The sequence below is a fragment of the Psammomys obesus genome, unplaced genomic scaffold (genome assembly GCF_907164565.1).
Source record: "Psammomys obesus unplaced genomic scaffold, mPsaObe1.curated_primary_1811, whole genome shotgun sequence".
In the NCBI taxonomy this organism is placed as follows: domain Eukaryota; kingdom Metazoa; phylum Chordata; class Mammalia; order Rodentia; family Muridae; genus Psammomys; species Psammomys obesus.
This window is the reverse complement of record NW_026596073.1, coordinates 37,990,269-38,011,772: the sequence shown is the minus strand read 5'-3', so window position 1 is coordinate 38,011,772 and position 21,504 is coordinate 37,990,269.

The following is a 21,504-nucleotide window of genomic DNA, read 5'->3' as shown; positions in this document are numbered from 1 at the left end:
AAAGAAAGAAAGAAAGAAAGAAAGAAAGAAAGAAAGAAAGAAAGAAAGAAAGAAAGAAAGAAAGAAAGAGAAAGTTTAAATTTTATGGCCTATTGAATGTATTTACTTTCATACTAAATTTTACATTGTCTTATCGATTCAGTTAACAGCTAATTACAGAATATGAGGAACAGTATAGTAATCAGTGAAAGGGTTTTTTGTTTGTTTGTTTGTTTGTTTGTTTGTTTGTTTGTTTACCTCTAGCATATGGAACTGCAGGACTGAACTCCGAAACTCATATATATGTGATTCATATATGACCTCCATGCTAAAAGGAAGGTTTCATAATCTTTAGTACATTGTATGGATTTATTGCACAAGTACACGACCCAGCATTCATGTTGAAGTCAGAAGATAATGATGGGATTTAGTTTTCTCCTCCCCATGCATGTGTTAGTCCTGAGGATGGAACTTGTGTTGTCTGGCCAAGTGGGAAATGCTTTAGCTTCTGAGTATCTGGAAACACTACTTTCTCTAATCTGAGGAAATATGGCAATGCTTATGTTTGAAAACAAATGCAAAACCATTTAAAATGAAGATTCTCTAAGGAATCTAAAATCAGTAACAGTTTGTGGGGAGTAATTTTTTTTCAGTTCACACTCTCCATTCTTTTTTTCTAAATTCTTTATTAATTACACTTTATTCACTTTGTATCCCCCCTGTGGTTTCCTCCCTTTTAACCAGGAACTTTTTGATACAAGAAAATTTTTTTTGAGAGACCTGTGTAAAACAACAAAAACAAAAAAAGTAAACAGATCTCCTGTGATCTGAGACATTTCCCCAAAGGCCACCATATTTTGTGTTATTGAAAACAATTAGGAGAATAAACTGTAATTAATAAAAAAGTTAAAATAAAAAAAAAAAAAGAAAACAGTTAGGTAAGCCAGGCAGTGGTAGCACACATCATTAATCCCAGTACGCAGTCAGGCAGAGGCAAACAGATATCTGGGACTTTGAGTGGAGCCTGGTATGCAGAGTAAGTTCCAGAACAGAGAGAAATGTTATCTTAAAAAAATTAGATGAATATTAGAAGGTAATGATACATATTTGATAAATGGTTTATCAATAACTTACAGCAGATAAATCCAGGAAAGATCTGCCCATTAAACAGGAAACTAACTTGAATTTTCGTCCTGGAAATAGTTGAGATGACTTGAACCATAGAACAAAGAAAGAGAACAGATACCATTTGTTCTTCCGTATTTCCCTGTATTGTCTAGAAATCCTGGAATGTCTTTTAATATTTGACATTTACATGTCAATGAAAATAGCCGTTGCAGCATTTCTACTGCTGTACAATTGTGTTGAAGCGGTTCTTCCCTGTAGACTGTGTAACTTTGCATTCCTTCCCTTTTATGCATAATAATTCTCTGAAGGGCATCATAGCTAATTTATGGGACTATCTTTCTTTAAACATTCTGAAGCTCTTCTCAGTCATAGTTCTGTCTTGAAAAGAAGGCCAGTTCAATGAAAATAAAGAACAAGTAATGTCGGATTGGCACATCCACATTTACCATTTGGGTCAAGAAATTAGATTTAAAAGTGTGACTGATTGCAGTGTTGACAAGGACTCTGGCTGCTTTTTTAATATTCCTGTAGTCCTGGCTAGCATGATAGATACCTTTGTCATCGTCAGAACATGGCATTGACTCGTCTTCCTTTCAAACATTTCTTTAAATTAATGCAATGGGAATAAAACATGGAGTGATCTAACATGCAGATAACTTCCTGGATTTGCAAGTAATTTGTCTTAAAACATTTTATAGAGTTTTTATTGACAAAAATGTGCTTTCTTCTCATAGAAGACAAAGTTTTAAAATTTTAGTTCTCAACCGTCATAATGCTGTGACACTTTAATAAGTTCTTCTTGTTGTGGTAACACTCCCAACTATAAAATTAATTTCATTGCTACTTTATAACTGTAATTTTGCTGCTGTTATAGATTATCAGATAAATATCTGTCTGTGTTTTCTAAAGGTATTACGCAACTCCTGTGAAAAAGATGCTCATCTCCCAAAGAACTCGCGATACACAGGTTGGGAGCCACTGCATTAAAAGAACAAATTTAAAGAAAATAACAAAAAAGGAGATGGTTTAGGAAAGGAGAAGGATAGAAAAGAAGATGGTTTTGTCCCCTAGGTAGAGACTTGGGGGCAAATGAGTGTTGTGGGTTTTATACCTGAGGTGCTTTTATTTAAAATATGCATGTTTCTAAGATTAAAGTTTCCCAGCATGTCCACCGGGTATTGTGCAGTGAAAGCTGTCCACCTCTCTAGCTTGGGCTGCTAACCAGAGATGAGTGCAAGTGCATACATCACTAAATTCATAGCTATTCACAGGGACATAGCTTCTACTACTACTTCAGACAGAAGGAGTAGTGGAATTTACCATATCTGTCTTTATTCACTTTTCAATAAAGTGTGTGGACTAAAGCTGTGTGCTTTATTAATTCAAGTGATTAATTCAAGGGATGCCTCAGTGAGATAGATGCCATTTTTCCAGGTGGTACATACTATTCTAGTTTCTTAGGTAGCATATTATATAAGAGCTATATATTGGGGAGCAAAGATAGCTTAGGTTATTTCCAAGCCTAAGGATCCATAGATACTCTATATAGTTGGCATGGGAGAAGAAAACTCTATACCTTAATCTCCATATGTGCACTATGACACACATGAAAGCATACATACACACACATACTTGCACATGCACAAACACCATATAATAATAACAATAATAAACAGACAAATATTAAACATTGTAATGATAAAAACAAAGAAAATATGATATGATGATATAAAGTTTAAAATACATTACTTGGCCTCTGGTTGTTCAAAGAGTGATTGTTATAGTTATCTATAACTAGTTATATAATTTAGTATTTCAGTTCATGGGAAGACTGATTCCACTAATTAATTGTTCTTAGTGGAAGAATATCTTAGTTACTAATGTAATATCCAGTCACTGATGTAGCTGTAAAGAACAAATAATTTGTCATGTTATATATCAGTTGTTATGACAAATTTTACTTGTAGTTCATTTTCTGGAATGGAAAGTTACAAAAGCAAATAAATATAGCATATTGAATTGTATGAGGAACTGACATGAAGAGTCCAGCATTTAAAAAACAATATAATGCTTCATTGCAGATCAAAGAAGACTTTGAACTCATGTCTAAGAAAAGAGTTTCCCCTTGAAAAATGTTGAATACCATATAGAGAAATGTAAAAAGCCTTCAATGAGAATTGGCTCAAGATGGACTGTCATAAGTGAGGTGACTTCTGCAGAGCCAACACAAAGTCAGGTCACCTTAGCCATAGTTCAACATCTATTTTTATTACCCATATTCCCCAGCTGTTGGTTTATCTGGTATACAGATCTAATCTATTGTTTTTGATCAATGGACAAGGAAGTTACCTTAACAGAAAACATATGCAGACATAGACCTTACAAAGCTAGTTAGAAGAAGTATTCCTATTAAACAACAGAATACACAATTAGGAGAAGAACCAAGAGCAAGGCAAGCTGTTGGATGGAACAATGTCTCCAGAGATTTCACAAAATCTGCATCCCTGGAGGTATAGCTCATAGTCAATGATGATTGAAAGCAGGCGTGGTTTTGTTTAGATAAGACTCACTCATCCATTAGCACTCTGAAAATCTAAATGGACTAAATGGGAGTTAATTCCTTCTTGTCATTGAAAGAATGTGTGATGGCCTGACTCCCAGGGACTGAACTGGAGTCTAAGATATTCCAATAAGAGACCTTTTACATTCTTGTTTCCATTTGGAAAGATTACTGAAGTCCCTGAGGAGTTTAGGCAAGTCTTCATCTATTTAGATTAAATTTAAATGTAACACATGAAAGAAAAGTATACAAATCAGAGTGATTAAAGCTTACAGTGTGAGCAATACCACATTATGCCATTCACAAGCAAAAGGAACAGTTTCCAGTAACACGGGCAATGCATAAGAAATAATAGACACATTAAAAATAAACTGCTGACAATGCAGCCACTCCTGATGAGATCTGGTAGACTAAGATCAGAAGGAAGGAGAGGAGGACCTCCCCTATCAGTGTACTTGAGGAGGGGTATGTGTGAAGAAGGGAGAGGGAGGGTGGGATTGGGAGGGGAGGAAGGAGGGGCTTATGGGGGATACAAAGTGAATAAAGTGTAATTAATAAAAATCAATAAATTAAAAAAAATAAACTACTGTTTTAATTTTTAGCTTCATGTATTTCCTGTTACCATATGTGGGTTTTATATATAAAATCATATAGCATGTGTTGTGTGTGTATGGTTTTAGATAAATATAGTGCAGGAGATTCATCGATGATAATACATTTAAGAAAGTTTCTTCCTTTCAATTGCCTGGTTGTGTGTGTGGGTATGTGTCTGTGAATTGTGATTATTTCCAGTAATAAGCAGTAATGACCATGACAATACCATGAATTGTACAAACATATCTCAGTGTATGCTTGTGTTTTGCATATAAAAGAGAGGTATTGCTGGTTGATTAAATATATATATATAAATATATATATATATATAATATGCTTATATTCAGTATTAGTAGATACTTTTAATTAGTCAGCATAAAAGTCCTTGTATCTCAGACTACATACTGATTGAAAAACAGACTTTGCATGACCTTGATTTGGCCACATTGACCACATCACATGAAATAGCCTCTTCAGGCCCAGGAGATATGATCATTACAAAACTGATCTCCCATCTTCTGTATCCTATATCCCTTAGAACCATTAATTGTCCAGCAATAAGCTTGTGTGAAGCATCTTCTCTACTCTTCTAGGCCTTCTCCTGAGTATGAAAATGCATCAATGTCACAGAGATGGCATAAGAGATATCACTAGGTCTGCTTAAACCTAGCCCACTTAGGGAGTGAGAACTTGAATACTTGGTACAGCATAAATAATCATATCAATTTTGTTTTAAAATTGGGTGTATTTATGTGCAAAGAAAAGAAGAGCTACCCCCCCTCAGATCCCTCCCCTAGTCCACTGATAGGGGCAGTCCTCATCCCCTATTACCTGACCCTAGTCTATCAGGTCTCATCAGGACTAGCTACATTATCTTCCTCTGTGGGCTGGAAAGGCTGCTCCCCCCTCAGGGAGAGGTGATCAAAGAGCCAGCCATTGAGTTCATGTCAGAGACAGCCCCTGTTGCCATAACTAGGGAACCCACTTGGACACTGAACTGCTATGGGCTACATCTGGGCAGGCGTTCAAGGTTATCTCCATGACTGGTCCTTGGTTACAGTATAGTCTCAGAAAAGATCCCAGTGACCAAAATTTTGGTTCTGTTGCTCTCCTTGTGGATCTCATGTTCCCTCCAGATCTTTCTATCTCCCCTTCTTTCATAAGATTCCCGGCACTCTGCCTGAAGTTTGGCTATGAGTCTCACCATCTGCTTTGATACCCTGCTAGGTAGAGTCTTTCAAAGGCCCTCTGTGGTGGTCTCCTGTCCTGTTCCCTGTTTTCTTCCTCTTCCAATGTCTGTTCCATATGCCTTTCTGAGTGAGGATTGATCGTATTACCCAGGGTCCTTTTTATTACTTAGCTTCTTTAGGTGTACAGATTTTAGTACGTTTATCCTATGTTATATGGCTAATATCCACTTACAAATGAATATATAACATGTGTACCTTTCTGCTTCTGGGATACCTCATTCAGGACGATCTTCACTAGTTCCCATGATTTGATTTGCATTCCCCAGATGACAAAGGACATTGAGCATTTCTTTAAGTTTTTCTCTATGCCATTTAATGAAAATTCTATGAAATATTTTAAGATAATATAATTAGTATAAAGAACACAACTGAGTTATTGAGTAATGTATCTCATGATTATGAATTCAGAAAATATTTTAGTCAGAAATTTCATTTGAATCACAGGGTATTCCTAAATTATCTGCTTTCCAAGACAAACCACCTATATAGCTCAATAGGTAGATGATATATTCTCGCTATTCTAAATCCAGAGATATATGCAATACAAGATAACACTCTTAAGGGATAGAGAAATGGCTTACCAGTTAATAGTATGTACTCCTCGTGCAGAGGACCACATCCAGTTCCTAGGACCTACATCAGGTGACTGGCTCCAGGTGAATCCAACACGTCAGACTTTTTCCTGCACTCAGATGAACACACCCAAATGCCCAGACACACATAATAATAAATAATAAAATACAGTTACTCCTATGAAAGCAAAATAAGTAAAAAGACACAAGCCTAGATGATATGGGGAAAAGAAAGAGTACAAAATTTGGAGCTTTGCTATAGCCATCTTGGAAAACAAAGACTATATTTGCTATAGAATGTCTGGTTTTGTTCTAGCATCTATATGTCAATTTATCAAAATATGATAGCAGAGTATATTTTGTACCAGAGACAACTTGTGACATGAATAAAATTCAGGGTCTTTGACTTTACAGTTATTGATGATGTCCTTTATCTGTAGTCAAATATTTCATAACTTACTCTACTTTTCCAGATGCTAAAGTTGCCCCATTCATGTGAAGAATAAAGAATTTTATTTTTTATTAATTATATTTAGTTTGTTTTGGTTGGTTTGTTTGTTACTATAAACTTAACACAAGGTAAGGTCAGCTGGAAATAGCAAATCAGGGGATAGAAGCAGATGCTGAGATTCAGGGCCAAACTTTGGGCAGAGCCCAGGGAGTTTTATGGAAAAAGAGAGGGGTGGAATTACAGGGACATGGAGAGGAAAGGAGCCCCACAAGGAGACCAACAAACCTAAAGTATCTGAGGTCCAGGGCATCCTGCAGAAACTGGTGCACCAATGGAGAGGACCCCTTGCTCAGGTGTGGCGAATTGGCAGCTTAGAATCCATGTAGAGCTATGAGTGAGGTGATCAAGGGCTGTCTCTATCATGAACTCAGTTGACTGCCCTCTGATCACTGGCCCCTGATGATGTAGCCTTGCCAGGCCATGAAGGAAGAGGATCCAAGACAACCTGATGAGACTCAACAAGCTATGGGCAAATGACAATAGTGGAGAACTCCCTTTTTAGTAGACTAGGGGAAGGGGATGGGGGGAAGAGGGATGGAGGGTGGGACTGAATGGAATGAGGGAGAGAGCTTTAATTGGAATATATCATGAATAAATTGTGAAGAAAAAATTAAATTATAAAAAAAGAATGTGACTCCATAATATTGGCTTGCAGACAAGTCTGTTCTTCACTAATGTTTGATGGAGAAGAGCCCTATCCATTGTAGGAAGTGACACCTCCACAGAGGCAGACATGTCAGACATAAGAATGGTAGTTTAGTGGGTTTGTCCTATGTTGTATGTCTATATGAGTGAGTATATACCATGTGTGTCTTTTTGCTTGTGGGACAACTCACTCAGGATGATCCTTTCCAGGTCCCACCATTTACCTGCAAATTTCATGATTTCCTTATTTTTCATTGCTGAGTAATATTCCATTCTATGCATCTAAAGAAACCAAGCAAGAGAGAGGACCCTAACTAAAATGTTCAAACCCCACCTGAAAGGCAAAGAGGATGGACATCAGAAGAAGAAGAAGACAGGAAACAACCTAGAAACCTGCTACAGAGGTCCTCTGAAAGCCAGAAGAAGAAAACAGGAAACAACCTAGGAACCTGTCACAGAGGACCTTTGAAAGCCTCTGCCCTGCAGACTATCAAAGCAGATGCTGAGCCTGATGGCCAACTGTCGGGCAGAGTGAATGGAATTTTATGTAAGAAGTGGGAAATAGCAAGAGCTGGAGAGGACAGGAACTCCACAAGGAGAGCAACAGAACAAGATAATTTGAACACAGGAAACTTCCCAAAGACTCATACTCCAACCAAGGACTATTCATGGAGATAACCTAGAACCCCTGCACATATGTACCCCATGGCAGGTCAGTTCCAAGTAGGTTACCTAGTAATGGGAAGAGGGACTGCCTCTGACATAATCTGATTGGCCTGCTCTTTGATCACCTCCCCCTGAAAGGGGAGCAGCCCTACCAGGCCACAGAAGAGGACAATGCAGCCACTTTTGATAAGAACTGATAGACTAAGATCAGAAAGGAGAGGAGAACCTCCCCTATCAGTGGACTTAGGGAGGGGCATGCATGCCGAAATGGGAGGAAGGGTGGGATCAGGAGAGGAGGAGGGAAGGGCTTATGGGGGGATACAAAATGAATAAAGTGTAATTAATAAAAAATAAAAAAAAGAATGGTAGTTTAGTAAGCTATGAAGAACAAGAATGTAAGCAGCCTTCCTCCTTGGACTCTGCTTCAGTTCCTGCCTGTAGGTTTCTACCTTCTTTTAGTTCCTATCCTATTTCTCTTTGTGGAGTCTAAATTACAAGCCGAAATAAACCTGTTTTACTCCAACTTGCTTTTGCACTTGGTGTTTTATCACAATAATTAAAAACAATCTATGACATTATTTGTGTGTATAAATTATAGGTTACACTGAAGATTCATTAAGCCAAATTAGTGGAAGTATTTTAGCTTGGTTGTACAAAATATCACTTTAGAACTTAGAGGAAGTTAAATAAAATCCTGTGGAACCAACACTAAATGATTTTCATCTGAACAATAGAATTAAGAACTTCATGTAAACATTCATACCTTTAAGCCCATTGCTAGTTTATATAAAAGTATAAACTATGGGGACATATTGATATGTTTAAACTTTAGAAAATGCACTCAAATCCATTGCCACTTAATTAAATACCTCATTTGTGTACATTTCCAAATGTTATGAGTTTGTATTGTATGAACTTCTTTTTATTCTTTTTGTATGAATTTTACTATTAACTTAAGTTCTTGAGAGAGTCAGTGGGTTAATTTTCAAGGAAGTGATCATTTTCAGTTCAACCATCTATTTGAACAAAATAAAAATAATATGAATTGATGGCAAACTATCTGGCATGTTTACATGTATTCAATTTACAATTGAAAGTATTACCTCACTCCCTCAGGGTACAAAGACATTTCTTTCTTTGGAAAACAGACAGTCAAATGTACCATCCAGCAGCTTCAGAAGAATACTGAAGATTAATTCTGCATCTTCTTATTTCTTTAATACTATATAATGATCCTATAGTATATAATGTGTATATATATATATATATATATAATGTATAACATATTATATAATAGTATATACTATGTAATGAAGACACTCAGTACTCAGTATCAATCTCTGAGCCCCAAATTGGCCTGGGGGAAACCAGAGCCTCCTACATATACACCTATAAGCAAACACACTTACATGGTAAACACACACACACACACACACACACACACACACATACACACAAAAACACAAACACACAGATATACATACCTGTATGGGCAAAAATACATACACATCTGTATAACCACACATACATACATACATGCATACACACACACATACATACATTCATGTGTAATCACAGACACACAAACACACACACAGACATACAAAGAAGCTATAGAAAAACACACTGAAATTGATTTAGCCAAACACTTTTATAAAAGTAAGTATTGTACCAGCATCATCTAAATAAAGTTCTGAGAGTTTCATAAGCTTTTTAAAAATTTAAGCCAGCATCAGTAAAGATATTTTACCCCCATTATGTCATTCTTTAGATAAAAAAGGAAATACTTGGTAATATTTGGCTAATTTTAAAGCATCTTAGACAATGAGGTCATAGTCCATGCTTAAAACATTTACTAACCTTTTAAGGTCAGCAACATGCCCTGACTATTAAGATGACTTTTTCTACATTTTAAAATTATCTTGATATGTTTCAAGTGAAATTAGTAAACCTCTAGTAATGAAATTCGGATAATAATGTGCACTCACTTCCTTATGCAGTTCCATCATACATCTCCCTGTAAGACATCCATACATACTCACAGGAGAGCTATTGTTGATGTGTTGTCGGTAGAATCCACGTTTGTGTTCTCCAGAAATGGAGAGCTCATGGTATTCGATCTTTTCAATTTTTTATTATAGATATTAACTTATGGTGTGTGTATTTGTGTATATGCATGGTACGACCACGCGAATGTAGGTCAAACAACTTGCTGGAGTCTGTTTTCTCCTTCCACCTGTGGGTTGCTCTGATCGATCAAGCTCAGGTCATCAGCCTTGGCTGCAAGCAGCTTTACCTGCTGAGTCATCTCACAGGCCTTGTGTTTAATCTTTTTTTCCCTATTATTTTATGAATGGATTGGGAGTAGAGCTGTTTTTTATTTGTCAGTTTAACCCACTGATGTCATAAATTAGGACACTGTCTAGCATATGGTGCCAGCTTCAGTACTTGCTGACTGGCTCCAGTAAATGAATGAATAGCTATGAAAGTCACAAGACATAAATTTTCCCAACAGAACAAGCTAATCCAAAAAATTATTCATCACACTGATAAATTTATCATTCAGACTCTTATCAGATAAGTACCTGGAGCCCCACAGTAGGCCATAGTTGGATTCAGAAAGAAAAGCTACCTTTTGTCTTTGTGATAATAAAAAAGTTATTTTATCAATACATGACATTTGCCTCTGCTTGTGCCTCCTTATTTAGTTCAGCTCTCAGTCTCTAGAATCCCATAATAAAACTACTACTTTCTATGATAATTTCAAAACCAACAAATCTTAAAACTAAATAAAATAAAAATAGAAGTATTTTGACTAAAAAAAAAAAAAAAAACATAAAGAAATACTAGATTGTTTCTAGATGTCAAGTAGCTAAGTGCTGTCATGACAGGTGTCTTTTTTGGTTGTTTGTTTGGTTGGTGTTTTGGTTTTGTTGTTGTTATTTTTTTCCTGTTCCTTACTTTTCTCTTTCTTCTAAAACTTTAAGCTTTGGAGGTTGGTGCAAGCACCTGTGTGTAGTTACCAGGCTAAGTTTACAGGCTACTTGCCTCAAGGAATTAAACCAGGTTCGTTGGAGGGCCACAGCAAAACTTAATCTGTGGTAATTTTACTGAGAACAGTCAGATTTTTATACCTTTGTTAGAAACAGAATGTAATGGCAATTGCTGGAATCAATACAGTTGTAGTTGCCAGAATATAATAACATTCACAAATTATACAAGTTAAACAACATTAATGTCTCCGACCAATTGTCCTGTCAAGCTTCCATGTTTTTTTGACTTCTGAGGGAACTTAAATTGAAACACAAATGGGCTTCCTTCTGAGAGAGGTCACCGGTCTCTCAGAAACTGGAAGGCATATTTTGCCCAACAAGCCATGGGTTCTAACCTGAAAACCCTAGGAAGAATACATCTCAAGCAACTAGGCCAGGCCAACTTCATGATTCCCAGAGCTCAGTCCATTTGATATTGGTAAGGTAAGTACTGCTATTTTTGGTTCTAAAATATGTCCATTTCATGAACGTGATAGTTTATTTATTCATTTCCTTCTTGTTTTGTTTGTTTCCATGATGTGTCTGTTTCTGCATGTTCCTTTTTGACACTTTCTGTAGAAAAGTGAGGAAGGACACTGGCTGAGTGAGATGATCTTCATGATTCTCAGTCTTTAAAGTCTCTGCTACAGTGACACAGATGGTCAAATACAAGGATTCCTTCATCCTCTTCATTCTTTTTAAGAAATCGTGTTTTGTGATAGTTTACATTCCAATAGATATAAAATAATGCACAGAATTTTACTTTTCTGTCTCTAATAATAAACCTCATTCACTATTTTCTAGTGCATAAAGTCAACTATATATTCAGACTTGGATTTTTCATTATAGTTTATTCAGTTTTGGATTTTTTAACTATGGGTTTACTTTTTCTCAGTTTGTATATAGAGTAGATAAAAATTACGTAGCACATACACATTAATATATTACCAAACCTTGTACTAAGTGCATTGCCTATTGATTCCCTTAATGAATATATATGAAATTTTAACATTGCAGAGACATGTCAATTTCTGTTTTGTGGAATCTGTTTTTAAAAACTTATATGGTGTGATAAATACTGAAGAATGTAAATGTATATATGTATATATATATATATGTATCCACATAGACACACCATACCACACCATACCACACACACATATACACACCATTGTACATGTGTGTTCATGTGTGTTCATATTGTATACAGAAAATATATACATATATGTCTATAAATAGAGATAGATAAGTTTGCATGTATGCTTGTATGAGTTATATTTTCATAGCAGTACCTGAATTATCTGTTTTTAATATTGATTTTATATTTGATTATATTTTTATGTTTCTGAATGTGACTGACGTGCCAGCAGAAGATAAAAGAATGCATCTGATCATCTGGACCTGGAATTTCAGTGGGTTGTGGGTCACCATCATGGGACCTGAGAGCAGAACTTTTCATCCTTTTCCAAACATTGTGTGCTCTGAAGCTTTCGTGGCAATCTCTTATACCCTGTCTTAGTTCTTACTCTCAGAACTGACTTCATTTTCCAGATTTATTTCACAACAGGGTCTCTTCTTTGCCTCCCTTTGTTGCTCTCTAAATGAATGATTTTTTAATTTGTATACTTCTCTTCTACTTGACAACCAGTAAAGCATTTGTTATGACTTTATTTAAATTTCATATAAATAAATGTGTATTTAGTGTGTATATATGAATGTGTATATAAATATGTATCTATTTACTTCACTATCCATCTGGAATATATTAAATATATGAATTTGTTCCAACTCCAAGTTGTTATATAAAGATAAATTTTAAATGTTTTCCTGTGTTGTTATTTTCATTTATGTAGTACTGTGATTTTTCACGAATTTTTATTAGAATTCATAAATACAATGCCATATTTTAAGAGGAAAAATGTATTTTTACTTTACTATACTTCATATCTTTTATATAGTGTAGTCTTAATTAACTCTGAGAATTTTATCCAAAGTATTCTGGTCATATTCACCCACTGTTCATCCTCTTATTTCCTCCCAGATTCATCACCACATCCCCTTGTCCTACTTTTCTTTCCTGATTTTCATTGACCAATCCAGTCAAATTTGTGCCATTCTTATAGTCATGAGTGTAGGTCCATATACTGGGACATAATCAATCTTTGAGGGACCATACACTTAAATAAAACTGACACTCCCTCTCTTAGAAGCCATTAACTGTAAATAAGTCCACAGTTAAGGGTGGGGAATTATTTGTTCAGCAAGCCGCAAAGATGACTGTATGACTGGCAACACTTGTTGGATAAGCAGAAAAGCATTAATTCAGACCCTCAACACTCATGCAAGATTTAGGCTTGCCTACCTGTGCAGTTGTTACCCTAGGATTCAGGGGAGGAGAGGTTTGATTTCAGACAGTTGTTGCCTCCAGCCTAGCAAAGATGCCAAGATCCTGATTCTGCAAGAGAACACGGTTTAAAGAGAAAAGTATGGAGGATGGTAGCACAAAATACCCAATGTCTGCACTGGCTTCCTCTGTGGCCTGGGAAGGCTTCTCGTCTCTCAGGGGGAGGCGATCAACGAGCCAGACACTGTGTTCATGGAACAGACAGTCCCTGTTCCCATCACTAGGGAACCCACTTGGAGACTGAGCTGCCATGGGCTACGTCTGTGCAGGGGTTCTAGGTTATCTCTATGCATGGTCCTTGGTTGGAGTGTCAGTCTCAGGAAAGAACCCTGAGCCCAGATGTTTTGATTCTCTTTGTAGAGCTCCTGTCCCCTCCAGGTCTTTCTATCTCCCCCTTAAACAAGATTCACTGCACTCTGCCCAAAGTTTGGATATGAGCCTCAGTATCTGCTTTAATACCTGCTGGGTAGAGACATTCTTTTCTTTTTTTAAAGATTATTTATTTATACACATGAGCACTCTATTTGCTTGTATGCCTGCATGACAGAAGAGAGCATCAGATTCCATTATAGATGGTTGTGAGCAACCATGTGGTTGCGGGGAATTGAACTCAGAATCTGTGGAAGAGCAGATAATGTTCTTAACCACTGAACCATTTCTCCAGCCCAGTAGAGTCTTTCAGAGACCCTCTGTGGTAGGATCCTATCCTGTTCCCTGTTTTCTGCCTCTTCCAATGTCTGTCCTGCTTGCCTTTCTGAATGAGAATTGATCATTTTTCCCAGGGTCCTCCTTTTTGCTTTGTTTCTTTAGGTGTTTTAGTATGTTTATCCTATATTATATGTCTAATGTCCAGTTATAAGTGAATATATACCATGTGTGTCTTTCTGCTTCTTGGATACCTCACTCAGAATGATCTTTGAATATGTATCTAAATAGAAACTCTAGGCTATGTCATGTTCCTGTTGTTCATTTTATTTGATGTCAATATTACTATTTTTACCATTTGTAGTCTAGGTTATTTTGCCAGTATTAATCTTTCTGAACCCAAGGTAATTTCTCTATAAGTTCTGTATATTCTGTAGCATAAATCTGATAAAATGTACAATAAGAAAGTATTTAAGATAGGATTTACTCTGAGTCTGCTTACACTATTTTTTTTTCTGTTCATGTGTAACAGGACATCTGAAATGATGTCCACATTGATTCTATGCTGATTATTTCTGGTTAGTGACATTTAGGATCACTTGAAAATTTTTTATCTTTTAAAAAAATTCTGAAGAATTTTTCATAAGTATATATTATTTTATATTTTTATAAAACTACAGAATAAATTTGCTCTAAAAAAGGGAAAGAAAAAGATACCCAATGTCCTCTTGCACTGTGTAGCCACACACAAAATTACACTCTCAGAGGGGAGCCACACATACACAATGCCAATATCTGCAGCATATGTAAATATATATTATGTGGTTCTGTAAATTTTACAGAAACACAATGTAAAAACAAAAGTAAATATCCTCATTTCCTCCTTTCTCTTCTTAATTTTTGTACCGTTTCTACATCACATTCTAGAAGTAGGATCTCATGCATATCCTTCATCTACTTCACCAAGTAATTACACATTTTTTTGAGTATGCGTGAATGAACATACATAACGTTTGTGTATAACTGAGCCTGGGTGAGGGGAATTTACTTGCCCAGGGTGCATATGGGGTGAGACAACTTTGGATGTTGACCCTTGCTGTATACATTGTTTATTGTATCCAGGTTTTGTCTGGGTCTTAGCAAGTAAAACTCAGTCCTTTTCCTGCTATAGCACCTGGAGACATTGTCCTAGAACTTTTCACTTTTTTTATTTTAAGAGCTGAATTTCAAATGTTTAGAAAGACTAATTTTTGCTTCTATATATCTAAGATATTTTGATGATCTCTAGTTTCTTGATTTGGTTTGCATTCCTTTCTGTAAATTAAGCAAGGGGAAATGAAATGTACTCAGTGTGGCTACATTGGAAAGTGGATGGATAAGGTCCAGTGACCTGCCACTTTCATAGTTTTGAAAAGATCTCAAGAGGTAGACAGGCTTAAGAAGTCCTGGTCTTGGTATGGTCCTACCACCACCATCATCATCATATCAGTGTTTTCTCTCCTTCAAGAGGAAAAGTTGTCAGAAAGTGTGATATCACTTTTCTGAAGATAAGTTCTTCACAGGCTGTTACTTGGCTGTACTTTAAGTTCTCCCTTAAAAAATACAAAAACTAATACAACAACAAAACACCCCAAAACCAAGAAAACAAATAAACAGCATGCCCCAAAATGAAAGCACATTGGACAAGCAAACTTGTGGAGTCTATTATTGCTGCTCAACTACTCTGGAACATGAGGCCCATCCTTTCCTGGAGTGTTTGATAATACCCATTGGGTAGAACTGATTGTCCCTCTCCCAGCAGGTATAGATGACAGTTTAGTTGTTAGCCTTTACCCTAGTGACTAGCTTTTCACTCATTCACCCACCCATCCATTCATTTTTAACATATAACAAAATCAAATATAATAAGATAAAATTTAAAAAACTATCACATTATAGTAGAACAAGACAAACCAACAGAAGGAAATGGGATCAAGAGAAGATACAAACATCAGAGACGCACTTGTTCACACACTCAGTAATCCCACCAAAAAACTAAATTAGAAACCATAATATAAGCACATAAAATGTGGTGCAGGCCCATGAAGGCCGTGTGCATGTTGCTTGGAGTTCTTATGAGTTTTGCTCATGCTGACTTAGCAAGCCTTGCATTCCCGGTGTCTTCCATCCGCTCTTGTTCTGTTAAGGGGCTCTATTTGAGAGATAGTTGGAAACTTAATAATTCTTTAGTACCGTGATATTTAACTCAGTTGAGCCACCACATATCTCTATTTGTATTATGTGCATGTATAATGTTGTGAAAAAAAAAGGGCTTTTCTCTTCCTCCAGCTGTCAAAGGAGTATCCATGAGCGGATCACCTCTGCCCCCTCTCTCTCAAGTCTAGGTACCTGAAATACAGCTACCAGTCTAGCTGCATGATACATATACACACATGTGTATATATATATATATATATATATATCCATATGTATACACAAAATGCAAATATACATATCTGCAAACATATACATGCCTACAATGTATATAAACATATACATATATACAAATATATATACATATATACAAATATATATACATATATATGCTTGTATACCTAAATCCACACATACACATAGACATATATACATAAGCTATGACAGCTTGGGAAACAGAAAAGCCCTGTTTTTTTATAACATTATATATGCACATAATTCAAATCAAATAGAGATATGTTGTAGCACAATTGAGTTAAATCTCAGGGTACTGAAGAATGACTAGTAAACATTAATAAAAAAGAAACAATTTCATGAATTATGTTTATTTGTATGTATGCATTTGTGTACATGTGTATGTGTGGATATGTACACATGTACTTTATTGTGTGTATGTATATGTGCATGCATCTTTATATGTGTTTATGTATATGTGTGCATGTATATTTGTATTATATTCACATAGAAGTATGAATATGTTTGTGTCGATGTGTGTGTGTTATATGTGTGTATGTGTTCATTAATATGTATCTGAGTGTATAAGTATATATGCATATGAATATTTATATTTTTATGTATATATTTATGCAGGCATATATATGCTTATGTGAAATGTTTATATGTATATATGTATGTGTGTGAAAATGTGTTTATGCTCATTTGTGTTGTATGTAGTATTTGTTCCTGATTACTTTACCTTTTAAGATTCCCCAAATAATTTTTATAGAAATCTGCTTCATTCTGACACTAGTAAATCTTGCCTTCTACATCATGATAAGTATGAATATATACTAATTTATTTTTAAATATTTTATATTTTAGGAATGTGCCGTGGAACTGATCTTCTGACCTTACAAGGTATGTTTAGGCTGTGCACTTGAGCTTTCATGACTTTTGCCTTGGCCTTCTTAGGCAAGTCTTTCTTTCTCATAATTAATGGGGGGACACTTCTGTAAAAGAAAAAGCTGTCACTAGAACCAATTCTTAAGGATGCAAGCAAAGCGAAGGAACTAATTCAATTTTGCTCTGTGACATAGTCAGTACACCTGCAATTCAGAGTGTTCACTGGCCCAGAGGACTCTCAGTGATTAGCCAGGAGGTTGAGAATGCTCCTCATGACGCAAGGACACTCCAATAAAGGAGACCTCCACATTCTTGAAAATCATTTCTCTTCCAATGGTCTAAGACCATCAATGATAAGCTAGAAACAAAATGTAATATTTCACCAAAATCTCCATGGACATCTGAATTGTAGTATGAAGTATGGTTCTTTTGTTTGTTTGTTTGGGGCTTTGGGTTTTTATTTCGTTTGTTTTGTTTTGTTTTAAACACACACACTTACTTGCAAGCCAGTAACAAATCATCATATAATGAATGATTTTTTTTCTGTATTAATTATTACAGAGACAGATTTATTCTTAACATTAGATTTAAGACCCTAAAAAGAAAAGGAGCAGTAACAATATCCCATATCAACAGTTGTTGGGAGACTGATTAAAAAAAAAAAAAAAAAAAAAAAAAGCAGTTCTTCTTGTTAGACTGAGTGAAAAAAGAAAAGAATAAATAGATTGATGAATATTTGGACCATGAATTCCCTCCTATATATACCATTAGATGAGCCATCAGTAAATTAAGTATTGGCCTGTGGAATGGAAGAAGGCTGAACAACTTTTGTAATCACAATTCGGTTCATATGAGAAAATCCCATAGCTCAAAAGCTAGATAATGAAGTCCTATTTTCCCAGGGTAATCTGCAAAAGAAATTTGAAAATCCATAGAGTTCTATAGCACTCTTAGAGACTGATTGTCAGCTAAGGGTAATATAATATGGCAGGGATCAAATCCACTTAATTGTTGACATCGTAACTTCCTCTAATTTGCTAGTTGAGCAAGAAAAGTAAGGTAAGCAGTTAAGCAGTTAGTGTTTTATGATCCTTATAGTATAAGTAAATCCATTCCTATGGTTTTGTCCTCTTGTGCTACAATACATGTGAGAGACACGTTAGTGTGGAAAATAAGTTTAAGGACGGCGGAAGATCCACTTTACATGATTATTGCATTCAAATAGCGGTACTTATTTTCTTGCCTCTCAAGATACTATGTTAGAATTGTACAATGCCATATTTCCTTCTAGAAACTAAGAGATGGTTAGCACACTGAAAATACCAAGTATAGCTCATGAGACAAGGGAGAAATTGCTAAACAAACTTTGTATCCCTGCCATGCCCTTGTTTGCCTTGGTTGTAAACTTAGGTTTTTCATAGGCTCCTCTAAGTCTTGATGGAAAAAAAAAAAATGAGGAGAATTCAGTGGTAGACTGGTTATCAAATTCCTCACCCCGTGCATCATGGTCATTATCAGGTCATAAATGTTACAAATCTGAGAAAGGCTCCAGGAAGAGAGCTGGGGAAACTGTCAGTGGCATAGGTGGCACTGATTTTACTTTTGATTTTGCCTGCATAAGAAAACCTCCTTCTTTGTCTCTTTTATCAATTTTAAGGCTTAATCATCCAGTTTAAATTCATTCAAAAAATTAACAACCTCTCCTACATGGTTAATATCTTCTTTTTTAACCTTCCTTAAGTATTTTAATAATAGTTCAAATCAATGCCCAAGTGAGCAAAAATTGAAGAGTAATGTTTTGCCCTTGTTATTGTTGTCCTGTCAATATTCTTTCAGTTTCTGTCCCATACTATTTTTAAAAAACAGATTTATTTATTTATTTCAATTTATTCACTTTGCATCCCCATCGCAGCCCCCTCCCTTGTCTCCTCCCTGTCTCATCTACCACCCCTGTTTTCCCCCTATGGCTTTTCCCTAGTTCCCTGACAGAGGAGGACCTCCTCCCCGTCTATCTGACCCTAGCCTATCAGGTCTCATCAAGGCTGGCTGCATCACCTTCCTCTGTGGCCTGGCAAGACTTCATTCTCTCCCCTCCCCTCAGGGAGGTGATCAAAGAGCCAGCCACTGAGTTCATTTCAGACAGCCCCTAATCCCCTTACCAGGGAAACCACTTGAAGACTGAGCTACCCATGGGCTACATCTGAGCAGGGAGTCTAGGTCCATTCCATGCATGGTCCTTGGTTAGAGTATCTGTGTCTGCAGGATCCCCTCGGCCCAGTTTTTTGTTTGTTTGTTTTTATGTTTGTTTTGTTTTTTGATTTTTGTTTTTTGACTCTTGGTCTCTTTGTGGAGTTCCTGTCCTCTCCAGGTCTTTCTATCTTGCTCTTCTTCCATAAGGTTTCTGGGTTCCTTCTTCTGAAAACCAGTGATTACACCTGTGCCCCAACTTTCTAAAAAGAAAAAAACAAAAAACCAAGGAAACAAACAAACAAAACACTATGAACAAACTTGATATACAACAAAGCCTTTTCTGATTTCTGACCCATTGTTCTCATTCACCTCCTTCTCTGAAGGTCCCCATTCTTTTATAAAATAGCTGACTTTAGGCCCCTGTTCAGGTGTCACTTGTTTACAGCTTTAGGAGGCAGCCTGGACCTATGGGTCATGGGGAATAAGGCAGGCTAACATCTCATACAATAGCCAACTTTATTCAGAGTATCAGACAGTTTATACTTTGAGGATTAAGAGGAGTCACATGCTCATAACCAAACCTTCGGAAGAGTGCAGGAAATCACATAAAAGAAGGGAGAGTTAGTATGACCTGGAGAGGACAGGAGCTCCACAAGGACCAAATATATCTGGGCACAGGGACTTTTCTGAGACTTACACTCCACCAAGGAACATGTATGGATATAGCCTAGAACCTCTGCTCGGATGAAGCCCGTGGTAGCTCAATAACCATTTGGTTTCCCATAGTAAGGGGAACAGGGACTATTTCTGACAGGAATTCAATGGCTGGCTCTTTGGCCTCCCCACCCCCCAAGGGAGGAGCAGTCCTGCTAGGCCACAGAGGAGGACTTTCCAGCCAGTCCTGAAGATACCTGATAAAATAGGATCAGATGAAAGGGGAGGAGGTCCCCCCTCCCATCAGTGGACTTGGAAAGGGACAGGGAGAAGATGAGGGAGGGAGGGTGGGATTGGGAGGGAATGAGGAGTGGGATACAGCTGGGATACAGATTTAATAAAACGTAACTAATAATAATAAAAAAAGAGGAGTCACATGAGTAAGGTGCTTGACCACAAGGACAAGCCTCATGTAACATAGACATGTTTTTTTTCAAAAAAAGGAATATGAATAATAACAGCTGAAGTGAAATCATTCCTATCTGTTACACCTGGGAGAAACACAAAAACACATTGTAAGAATAATTCTGTGCTGTGAAGAAACTGAGGTCACGTGACTCTTGTCTGGTTTGGAGTTTTCTCACAAGCACTCAGAATTCTTCTTATGTGGCTCCATTCCTGGACTGTGTTCCAACATTCTAGCATCAACAAACAAGCAAACACTCAAACAGCAACAAAATGTAGGTGGATGAAAACATATACACAAAAATTATTCAAATATTTTATATGTATTACCACCACTGAAAAGAATGATAGGCTGATATGTTGTAGAGCAAACTAATACATCTGGCATTTAGAGACTCTTGGGCAGTCTTAAAGTGAATTAATGACCACCTTGTAAAGCTTTGCCTCTCCAGGCCCCTTTTGTTTCACTGACCCTGGATAACATGATTCCAGACATCTTTCTTCATGATTGCTTTTTAGAGAGATGAGCTGTTCTGGTAGATGAATTGTCTCTTCCTAAAGCAATAATCTGCTCTTGAATGTGCAGTTAGTTAATATCAGTATGTGTTAGAGTACTAAGGTCTAGAAAAACATCCCACTGAAATCAAATAAAATTTCCCTGATTTATGTGCCAGACAGTTAAATACGACTCACAGTGATTTTAGCAACTTTAGTGGTGCTCAGATTTACAGACAATTGCATTTCTACAGCAAAATCTCCTGACAATAAAATTTAGTGATGGAGTAGGAAACATTGTTAGCTCTGAGAAGGATACTGTTAAGAAGAAAAGAAATTGAAATTTGTTATGGCAGCAACAAAGTGGCATGGAATTCAGTATGTGTAAACTGAACTTAG